Raw genomic sequence first — 12438 nt, forward strand, 5'->3', positions numbered from 1 at the left:
TTGATTGTGCTGTGAACCCCCTCCCCCAAATCTTATTTTAGGTGAGGGGTGGAGCACAGTGAGCTGACACCCCCCTTTAGCATCCTGCTCTGAACGTCTCCAGTAGATAGCTTCATTCTCCACCTGTTCTCTTTCTGCCTCTCTGAAAATGACTCTTTCACGTCCTTCCCATGTTACGTGTCAGTTCCTCTGGGTTCCAGTCCCTGCTCCTACTCCCTTAAGACATTTCTACATTTCTCTTTATTATGTAGAGTACTGTAGACCCGTCCCAAGTCCTCAAATCTTACATCTCTATATCCAACACTTAATTTCGGCAAACAACAGAATTTCCACTTACCAGGATCTACCTTTCTGAACCGATAGTGAGTTAATTACAAACGAATCCTTTTCATTTCATTTTCTCCTTATCATATGTGCTATTTCTGTGATGAACTTAATATGGTCAGTTTAAAATACAGGGCAAAGTACATCTGATTTGCTAAAGAATGTGTGATGTTGTTAGAACATCTCAGTTTCAGATGTTCAGTATTAGTGAAACTTTCATGCAGCAAAGATTGAATACCAAATGGGGATATTAGTGCCTGTGTGTCCATCTTAAGAAGGTGATACAGTGCTAACCCTTTTAGAGCTCAGAAATGTAGCACCCTAACAGATATTATTTGGAGTAGTGGTACTTGACTTGTTCTTTGGGAATCACTAGGTAACAGCTACTGCAATTTTTCATGCTTGGCGATATTGACGACCCATGGCCATGATGAGGTTGATGGTGACGGTGGTGAGGTCTGTCACAATTTGAGCATCTAGTATTAGAAGATTCACTTGTGCCCCTTTGACATTCTCACGTTAACCCTTCAGAGTAGGCATCTTGTCTTCATTCTTCAGGGGTGGAAACTGAGGCCCATCCCTCTCATCTCTTCATGAGATTTCTCACGACGTCCTTCTCCTTTGTTTCCATTGTTCATGGTGTAAAAGAGGTGCTTGCATGTACTGGTCAGTAGATCAGATGTTTCCCTTACCGAGTACATCAGGATTGTGATGTGGGTGGGGACTTCCGTGAGGCAGCTGCCTTGGACTGGGGAACTGGGCTCTCAGACAGTTACAGATCTAATCACTAAAAGGCACATGACAGAACTTTCTAAGACTGCCCTTTTTTTCCTGAGTTACTACTATTTTTTTTCTCACTATCCCACATTTTTCATCCATTACCATACAATTGATCCCCTTTACCCATTTCACCCTCTGCCAGCCCCTTCCCCTCTGGTAACCACTAAGTCTGTTCTCTGTGTCAGCGTGTTAGTTTTTGTTTGGTTTGGTTTGTTCATTCATTTTGTTTTGTTTGTTTATTTTTTATATTCCACATATGAGTGAAATCATACTGTATTTGCCTTTCTTGGTCTGACTTATTCCATTTAGCATAATACCCTCAAGGTCCATCCTTGTTGTCATAAATGGCAAGATTTCATCTTTTTTATGGGTGAGTAGTATTCCATTGTATATATATTCCACATCTTCTTTTTTTTTTTTTTTTTTTTTAAACATCTTTATTGAAGTATAATTGCCTTACAATGGTGTGTTAGCTTCTGCTTTATACCAAAGTGAATCAGTTATACATGTACAATATGTTCCCATATCTCTTCCCTCTTGCATCTCCCTCCCTCCCACCCTCCCCATCCCACCCCTCTAGGTGGTCACAAAGCACCGAGCTGATCTCCCTGTGCTATGCGGCTGCTTCCCACTAGCTACCTATTTTACATTTGGTAGTGTATATATGTCCATGACACTCTCTCACCCTGTCACATCTCACCCCACCCCCTCCCCATATCCTCAAGTCCATTCTCTAGTAGGTCTGTGTCTTTATTCCCGTCTTGCCACTAGGTTCTTCATGGCTTTTTTTTCCCTTAGATTCCGTATATATGTGTTAGCATACTGTACCTGTCCTTCTCTTTCTGACTTACTTCACTCTGTATGACAGACTCTAACTCCATCCACCTCATTACAAATACCTCCATTTCATTTCTTTTTATGGCTGAGTAATATTCCATTGTATATATGTGCCACATCTTCTTTATCCATTCATCTGTCGATGGACATTTAGGTTGCTTCCATGTCCTGGCTATTGTAAATAGAGCTGCAATGAACATTTTGGTACAAGACTCTTTTTGACCTATGGTTTTCTCAGGGTATATGCCCAGTAGTGGGATTGCTGGATCGTATGGTAGTTCTATTTGTAGTTTTTTAAGGAACCTCCATACTGTTCTCCATAGTGGCTGTATCAATTTACATTCCCACCAACAGTGCAAGAGAGTCCCCTTTCCTCCACACCCTCTCCAGCATTTATTGTTTCTAGATTTTTTGATGATGGCCATTCTGACCGGTGTATTCCACATCTTCTTTATTCATTCCTCCATTGATTGGCTCTTAGGTCGTTTCCGTACCTTGGCTATTGTAAATCATGCTGGGATGAACATGGGGGTGCAGATATCTCTTCAAATTAGTGTTTTCATATTCTTTGGATAAATACCCAGAAATAGGATAATTGAGTTTTGTAATGAAGGCAGGCCTTGGATAACTCTCAGTCCCAGTCTCTGCATGAACACTTATTAGGTATGTGGAGTTAGCAAGTCATAACCTCCTGGTGTCTCAATTTCCCCATCTCCAAAACACGCGTAAGTATACCCATGTCGCAGGATTACAAAATGAGTGATAACTTATGTAAGGAGCCTAACTCAAAGCCTGGCACTTTGTAGGCATTCATTAAATGGGAGCTTGACTTGACAATGATTTTGGCTTTAACATTCCATCTAGAAACCTGTGGTCCAATACCCTCCGCTCCCCATGGCTATTTGATGCTGCTTTCTGCCTCATGTACAGGAAGGCACGCTCAATGGGATGGGAAGCGGGTGTTTACTACTTTCCTTCATTAGGTTTGGAGGCTGCAGGCTCTCTGAGCTCTGCATGGCGGGGAGGAGGAGGGGAGGGACTGTCTTTGTGGTTACGGTCACTTAGTCGGTGCGTAAGGTGCAGCCATCTGTTCAGCTCCTGATCTCAGGTGGCAGAAAGGAGCATAGGAGGAGAGCAGAGGGGCCTGCGTGTGGGGAAGGCGGAGCTGAGGAGGCAAAGGCTTCAGTAAACTTCCACATTTCATATTGAAATTTTAGCAGGAGGTGTAACCAGGCTGACTTTTGTGAATGTTAAACAGTTTGGACTGGAGAGAGGGAAAAAGAAGGCGTGGAATTAGACTAAATACCAATCTGACATAGACTTTTGACTTCTCATTGCTATTCAAATAAGAATATACACAAACACACAGGGTTGGACCATGATGGCAAATATTTGGACTTATAGGGTATATTTTGCCCCTCGTCCCTCTGTGGCTTTAGCTCACGGGGATTTCTAGCAAAGAGGAATGTCATTGCATTTCACAATTCGTAAAATTTATAAGCAGGAGATCCGGGGACCGCTTTCACCATTTCCTGCACAAATGGCTCCAGGGACCCTAACCGATTCTAGAAAGCAGCAATATGTATCTCTGAAGCTAGAGAGCAAGGTACAGTTGTGAATTTGCTTATCCTTTCTTGCTCTGGACATTAACCAGAGTTGGCTTTTTATCCCCAGACATATCAATATAACAGCACAGGGGAACAGAAAGCAAATTGCCTTTGACCTCTTATTTACTAGTGCATTAAATTACGAGGGCACTCTCTTCCACTTTTGTAGATTTGTAAACCAGATTTTCCCCGGTCCAGTCTGAGGTCACAGGAATAGTCTGTCTCGAGATATTTTGGAGTGTATCTATGTTCAGACTTGTCCTTAAATGTTCCTAAGAAGAGAGACTGGAAATCTTCCAGGACACAGTCTGGTTTTCACACTGTGTCTTTTAAAGCCCTATCTGGGGGTAGGGAAGGCTGAGTGAGTGAGACTCAGACTCCCTCCTCCTCTCTCTTTTATGTGTGGGTCCTGTATTACATTTCATTTGGTGCTTTAAAGGTTTTAAAATAAACCACTTTTACAGAGGAGTTCTAGTACACAGGAAAGGAATCTGTGAATGCACTGTTTTTAGGTTGACTTAGCTAGTGTTTCTGCTTTTGGTAATAGGCAAAATTTGCAGAGGAATTAAGGATAAAGGGACCATGCATTATCCATTACATCTTTTTAAACATAGAAACATGACACCTGCATTATTTAAGAAACAAGTAGGCAATCCAATTAACATGTTATCAGGAGGAAGAAAGATATTTTACAGAAGCTTTCAGATTGAGCTTTTAAAAAAATATATTTTTAAATGAAAAACGTGCTCATATAATGAAACTTTTTATTGGATTTCTGAAATATCTGTGACACCAGCTCAAATTAGGAAACAAGAGTATTGGATTCCCATGCACTAATTCTTTTCCCATACCTTTGTGGATAAACTTCTTTCATGATTCATCATAATTTGAAACGGGGAAAATATGTGGGCACGTTGATGTGTATTCAGAATTGACAGAGTCCCAAATCAGATGGACATTTGGCTTTCCTGGTACCACGCCTCTCAGAGGTCTGCAGTCAGTTTATAGGATACAAATATTCAAGCACAGTGAAACAATGCCCAGGGTGTGATCAAAGACCAATAATGAGGGTGAGGCACGTTTAAACAACCGCCTGCAGGATTAGTTGTCACAGGGAAACTGTAGCTCTCCATTAGACACACCTGAAATCCACCTATGCATCATTCATGCACATATTTACATACACACACACACACACACACACACACCCCTCAGATGCGCTGTCAGTGATTAACAAATCAACCCCCTAAAGTAGTAGGATAATCTGAAAAGTTAATAGTGAACAGTGTTACAGCTCATAGGATTAGTTAATTAGACAAAGGCTTGCAGGCAAGATCTCTGTAGTCTCTTCTGCTAAAGTGATGGAACCCACTTAGGCAACTGATGAAAAAAGCAGTGTGAACACTCTTCAAGGGAGGGAATGAGGAATGTAACAGAATAAAACCTCAGCATAGCAGTAACGAGCTGGCAGAAGCATTGCCATCCAGTGATGGCCGTTTTTCAGTGCCGGAAAAGGCAGAGGCTTGGGGAAAAGATTTATAATTTTGGTTACCATCTTTCCTCCTGCTTCAAGGCAATTTTAATTAATTTTAAAAATCAGTCTCTAAACTTGCATTTCCCCACATGAATTGTTGACCTTCACTTTCAAGGACAACTAGGCAGAGTGCTTGTCCGTAGGAGGTAATACATGCATTTTATTAGATAAAGGATGGATATTTAGCCATATTCAAATTAAGACTAATATCTTATTATTTTAGAATTGTCTTAAGAAGAAAAATATGTTGGCAGATGCTGCTTCTTATCTTGTAACTGGCTCTTTGTGATCCTCTCCAGGGGCCAAAATTGTTTCTTTTTCCTTTGTACGAAAATTCACAAATATAGTGACCTATATTAGCCAAGCAGGGGTTTCAAATAAGCAGACTGTCTATAAAATCAAAAGGAGAGGTAAGATACTACTACTACTACTACTACTACTACTACTACTACTACTACTAATGATAATAATAATAATTTGGAGCATAGTACCAAGTTTTTTTTTTTTTTTTTAAGCAAGACATTTATTTATTTATTTATTTGGTCACACTGTGCAGCAGCATGTGGGACCTTAGTTCCCCAACCAGGGATTGAACCTGTGCCCCCTGCATTGGGAGCGTGGAGTCTTAACCACTGGACCGCCAGGGAAGTCCCTGTACTCAGTTTAAAACTGACCTCCCAAATTAGGTGTTTGTTTTCATGATGGTTTGTTGGATTGTCTGGTTAGAATTTTTTCAATTAAGCTCTTATAACCGTGTAACCATAGCAGAATCATGTACTATTTCAAGAGGTAATATAGAGACATCTGTGGTACCTTTAGTCAACTTCCACCAGTAGCAACATGCTGCATAACTGTAGCCTGACGTCGCAACCAGGATTTTGACTGATACAGCCAAGATACACAACATCGTCATCAGCCTGGATTCGTCATGTTGACCTTTGACAGCGATACTCATTTTCCTCACACCTTCATCCTTTCCTTACTCCCTGGCAGCCATTAGTCTGTTCTCATTTCTATAATTTTGTCATTTCAAGAATAGTATATAAATGGAGCATACAGTATATAACCTTTGGAATTGGCTGTTTTCACTTAGCATTATTCTCTGGAGAGTCACCCTGATTTTACTTTATATCAGTAGTTCATTCCTTTTTATTACAGAGTAGTATTTCCTGTCAGGGGTGCACCAGCGTTTTGTTTAACCGGTCACCCATTGAAGGACATCTGGGTTGTTTCCAGTTTGGGGCTCTTATGAATAAACATTCTGCTATAAACATTTGTATATAGGTTTTTGTGTGAACACAAGTTTTTATTTCTCTGGAATAAGTGCCCAGCAGGGCAAGTACTGGGTTGTATGGCAGTTCACATTTAGTGTTTTTAAAAACTGCTCAACTGTTTTCCAAAGTGGCTGTGTCATTTTACATCTAGGCCAGCAGTGTGTGAGGGTTTTTCTATATTCTTGTCAGTATTTAGTGTTGTCACTATTTTTTTTAAAATTTTAGTCATTCTGTCATTCTTACAATTCTGTAGTAATAACTCATTGTGATTTTAATTTGCATTTCTCTAATGGCTAATGATATCAAACATCTTTTTATAATAAGTCTTAAAATGGGGTAGAATGATTTCTCCCACTTGCTTCTTACTTTTTAAAAATTGTTTCAGCTGTTTGAGTTCCTCCGCCTTTTCTATATAAACTTTAGAATAATCTTGTCTGTGTCTATAAAAAGTTTTGCTGGAATTTGATACAAATTTCAATCTATGTATCAATTTGGGGAAAATTAGTATTTTTACTATGATGATTGTTCTAATTTATGAACACATTATAGCTCTTCATTCATTTAGATTTTTAATTTTTTTCATCAGTGTTGTATCATTTTCAGCTTACCATTTCTGTACACATTTTGTTAGATTTACATCTAAGTATTTCTGTTTTTTTTTTGAAAATTATAAATAGCATTGTACTTTGGATTCTGGCATCCATGTGTTCTTTGCTAGTATATTGAAATGCAGTTGATTTTTACATGTTTCATCTTGTATCCTATAATCTTACTGAACTCACTTATGTTAGTTCCGCAAGTTTTCTTAGGATTCTCTACGTAGACCACCATGTCATTAATAAAGAGGGACAGTTTTATGTCTTCTTTCTGCTCTGTATGCATTTTATTTCCCTTTCTTGTGTTATTGTGTGGACTAGAATTTCTAACACTGTGTTGAGTAATGTGATGGGAGCAGACATCCATGCCTCATTCCCATCCTTAGGGAAAAGTGTTTAGTCTGTCACCATTAAGTATAATGTTAGCTGTAGGGTTTTTTTTTTTTTTTGCTACTCTTTACCAAGTTGAGGAAGTTCCCTCTACTGTTGTTTTCCAGAGTTTTTATCATGAGTAGATGTTGATTTTTGCCAGATGCTTTTTGTACATTTATTGATTTTTCTTCTTTAGCTTGTTAATATGGTGGATTACATTGATTGGTTTTAAAATACTGAGCCATCCTTGCAAACCCAGAAAAAACCCTATGTGGTCAAGATGTATAATTATTTTTTATGTATTGTTGACTTGTATTTGCTAATATGAGAATTTATGCATCTGTATTCATGGAAAATATTGGTCTTTAGTTTGTTTTTTGGTACTGTCTTTGGTTATGGTATCAGTGTAAGTAACTTCATAAAATGAATTATAAAGTGCTCCCTCTTCTTCTGTTTTCTGGGAGAGATTTTATAGAATTGGTGTTAATTCTTCTTTAAACATTTGATGGAATTCTCCAGTGAAATCATCTGGGTCTGAGATTTTGAGTGTGTGTGAGCTTTAAAATGACAAATTAAATTTCCTTGTTAGTCACAAGGTGAGTCAAATGATCTATTTCGTATTAGGTGAGTTGTGATATTCTTAGGATTTTGAGTTGTTGCTCCATTTCATCTTAGTTGTCAAATTTACTTTTGTAGATTTCTTTGAATTATTCTCTAAGAATCTTGTTTATGCCATCAAGGTCTCTAGTGATATCTCATGTGTCTTCCTTTCTACTTTGTCACTCTTGCCAGAAGTTTGTCAATTTTATTGATTTTTTTTCAAAGAAACAACCTGTTTCATTGCCTTTCTATATTGTTTTTATGTGTACAGTTTTATTTAATTTGGTTCTTTATTATTCCCTTCCTTCTTTTTACTTTGAGTTTTGTTTTTTTTTTTTTTCTTCTTTTTCTAGAATCTAGAAGCTTGGATTATTGGTTTGAGACTTTTCTTATTTTCCAGTGAATGTGTTTAGCTCTGTAAATTTCTCTCTCAACACTGCTTTAGCAGTTTCTCACAAATTTTGATATGTTATATATCCATTTTCCTTTACTTTAATATATATTTTGATCTTGCATGAGACTACTTCTTTTACCCATGAATTATTTAGAAAAGTGTTGTTTAGTTTTCAAGTGTTTAGAGATTTCCTTCTCAACTTTCTGTTACTGATTCAGTTTGATTCCATTGTGGTAAGAGAACATACTCTGTATGACTTCAGTTCTTCCAGAACTTTTGAGGTTTGTTTTATGATCCAGGCTATGTCCTGTCTTGATATGTTACATGGGCACTTAAAAAGGATATACAATTTTCTGTTGTTGGGAGGAATATTCTATAAGTATTGAGTAGGTCTTGTTGGTTGATGGTGTTTTGAGATGATTCTGTACCCGTCTTGATTTTCTGTCTAGTTGTTTTATCAATTGTTGAAACTCCAGCATTGAAATCTCCAACTGTAATTATGGATTATTTATTTTTCCTTTCAATTCTGTTATTTTTGGCTTAATATATTTTGCAGCTTTTTTTTTTTTTTTTGGTACATACATATTTAGAATTGCTACTTCTTTTTGGAGGATTAGTCCTTTCATCATCATATAATGCTCCTCTCTGTCTCTGATAATTTTCTTTCCTATGAAGTCCACTTTATCTAATATTCATATAGTCACTCCTGCTTTCTTTTTATCAATGTTTGCATTATATATCTTTTTCCTTTGTTTTACTCTCAACATGTCTACATTGTTATATTTAAAGTTACTTCCTTGTTGACAGAATAGAGTTGGGTCATATTTTTTAATTCACTCTGAAGATCTCTATTTTTTAATTCATGTATTTAGACTGCTTCCATTTAATATAATTATTGCTATTTTAGGGCCTAAGTCTGACATTTTACACTTTGTTTTCTATTTGTTCTCTTGTTCTCTCTAGTTTTCATTTCTCTCTTTTTCTTCCTACTTTCCTGTTGGTTATTGAACATTTTTTGAACTCCATTTTGATTTATCTGTAGTGTTTTTGAGTGCATCTCTTTGTATAGCTTTTTTAGTTGTTACATTATGCCTACATATCTTATCACAGTTTACTGATTTCATCATTTTACCAGTTAGAGTAAATTGTGGAAACCCTACCTCCCTTTATATCTTTTTACCCTCCTCATTTATAATATTTCTTTTTTTTCTTTCTTTTTTTTTTTATAAAGCAGGGAAGGGGAATACAGAGTATTACAAGAGTTTGTAGTTTTGTTTTTTTTTTAATTTATTTATTTATGGCTGTGTTGGGTCTTCGTTTCTGTGCGAGGGCTTTCTCTAGTTGCGGCAAGTGGGGGCCACTCTTCATCGCGGTGCGCGGGCCTCTCACTATCATGGCCTCTCTTGTTGCGGAACACAGGCTCCAGACATGCAGGCTCAGTAGTTGTGGCTCACGGGCCTAGCTGCTCCGCGGCATGTGGGATCTTCCCAGACCAGGGCTCGAACCCGTGTCGCCTGCATTGGCAGGCAGATTCTCAACCACTGCGCCACCAGGGAAGCCCTATAATATTTCTTAAATGTGCCCTCTACATATATTTAGAACCTCATCAGACAGTGTTATAATTTTTACTTCAACCATTAAAAATAATTTGGAAAACTCAAAAGGAGAATGTCTGTTGTCTTTACTGATATTTTTGCTAGCCATGTATTTTCTTTTTTTTCTTATTTCTTCTTTCATTATTTCCAAGATTTATTGTTTTATTATTTTCTTTCTGTTTTAAAGAACTACCTCTTTAGCAATTTATATAAAATAAGTCTGCTGGTCATAATTTCTCTTAGTTTTCCCCCATCTGAGAATGTCATGTTTTCTCCTTCATTCTAGAAGGATATTTTCACTGGATCTAGTTTTCTGTGTTGAAACTTCCTTTCTCTCAGCATTTGAAAAATGTTGTGCCATTTCTTTCTGACCACTATGGTATGATGAGGTATCTACTTTCATTCAGATTGCTTTCCCCTATAGGTAAGGTGTCATTCTTCTTTCACGGCTTTCAAGATTTTCTTTGTCTTAAGTTTTCAGAAGTTTAACTGTGATATATCTTAAAATGGATGCATTTGGAGTTACTCTGTTTGGGGTTTGTTCAGCATCTTGAATGCCTAGCTTTATGTGTTTGGCAAATTTGGATGTATCCAGTTGCTGTTTTAGCACTTTCTCAGCCCGTCTTTCATCTTCTTTTCGTCTGGGACTCTGATAACATAAACATTAAGTCTTTTGCTATCATTCCATACATCCTTGAGGCTCTGTTCATTTTTTCTTCTTTAGTCTATTTTTTAATCTATTGTATAGTGTGGGTAATGTCCATTGTTCAGAGTTCAAGTTCCCTCATCATTTCTTCTATCTCTTCATTCTTCTCTTGAACCCATCTATTAAGTTTTTTTATTTTGGTTATGTTAATTTTCACTTCTAAAATTTCCATCGGGGTCTTCTTTGTATCTTCTGTTTGTTTGCTAAGATTTTCTATTTTTTTTTTTTTTTTATAGGACAGTGCCTGCTAAGGCTCTGCCTTTCTTTTTTTTTTTTTTAAGTAATTAATTAATTTATTTATTTATTTATTTTTGGCTGTGTTGCGTCTTCGTTTCTGTGCGAGGGCTTTCTCTAGTTGTGGCAAGCGGGGGCCACTCTTCATCGCGGCGCGCGGGCCTCGTACTATCGCGGCCTCTCTTGTTGCGGAGCACAGGCTCCAGTCGCGCAGGCTCAGTAGTTGTGGCTCACGGGTCTAGTTGCTCCGCAGCATGTGGGATCTTCCCAGACCAGGGCTCGAACCCGTGTCCCCTGCATTGGCAGGCAGATTCTCAACCACTGCGCCACCAGGGAAGCCCAGATTTTCTATTTTTTTAATGAGACTTTCTATTTTCCATTTTTTAAAAGTGTGTCCAGTCCATAATTGCTCTTGAGGCATTTTATGATGGCTCTTTTAAAATCTATGTCAAATAATTCTAACATCTTTGTCGTCTCATTGTTGGCATCTATTGATTAAACTTTTTTCATTCAGTTTGAAGCCTTTCTAGTGCTTGGAGTGACAGGTTTTTGTTTTTGTTTTTTTTCTGAAGTTTGGACATTTGGGGTATTATGAGCGTCTATGACTTATTTAAACCTTCTATTATAGTTGTTTTCCCCTGACACTGCTGTGTTAGATGAAGGATTCCACCTCATTATTGCTAGTTTGGCATAAAAGTTCAGGTTCCCTACTCAATCTTTGCCAACACCCAAGGGCAGAGAGTTCCTTATTAGGAGCTGGGAGAGGGGAGGAGCTGGGAGTTCTGGTTCTCCACTAGACCTCCACTGATACCTCCCTCGATGGTAGGGATAGGAGTGCCTCATTTCTCCTCCCCGCATGATGTCTGCTGATACCACCAGCCACCAGCCATGGGCAGAAGGACTCACTACCACTGGGTGATAATGAAAGTCCTGAGTCTCCACTAGTCGTCCTCCTATACCACCCCAGCAGAGGAGAGTGGCACCTTATTACCACCCAGTGGGAGTGGAAGGCCAGGCTCTCTCTGAGGAAAGGATGGGCTCATGACTTCGTGAAAAGCATGAACGTCTAGCTTCCTTCTTAGTCTTCTCTGAAACCACTGTTTGGGGTTGGGATGCCTTGTTGCTTCCTCAGCAGCATGGAAATCTAGGCTCCACCCTTGGCTTTTGCTGGTGAAAGTAGGAGTAGGGCTACTGAATTTTCTATGCTGTTTGGCTGGAGTGAGATGGTTACTATCTAAAAGTTTCCTCTCTTGTTAGCCTGCCCCTTTCATAATCCTTTGGCTAGAGGAAGCAGACTTTTGTTGGAACTTTTGTTGTCTGGGTCTATTGCTGTGTCTGGGTTGCCAGTGTCTTTAGCTCCAAGTCTGAGATACGTTAGGGCCAAAAGAAATATCAGAAACTCACCACAGTATCGTTCCTTGAGTCCTGAGGGCACTAGTTAGTCGGCCTCTTATTCCCACCTTTCAGATTCTTCTTATGGTTGTTTCATATATATTATACAGGGTCTTTAGCTGTACCTCATGGGAGAAATAGGTAAAAGTACGTATATTCCATCCTTTTGGAAGTGGGCATTTCTAGACTGCCT

This window comes from Balaenoptera ricei, chromosome 3 (assembly GCF_028023285.1).
Source record: "Balaenoptera ricei isolate mBalRic1 chromosome 3, mBalRic1.hap2, whole genome shotgun sequence".
NCBI lineage: Eukaryota > Metazoa > Chordata > Mammalia > Artiodactyla > Balaenopteridae > Balaenoptera > Balaenoptera ricei.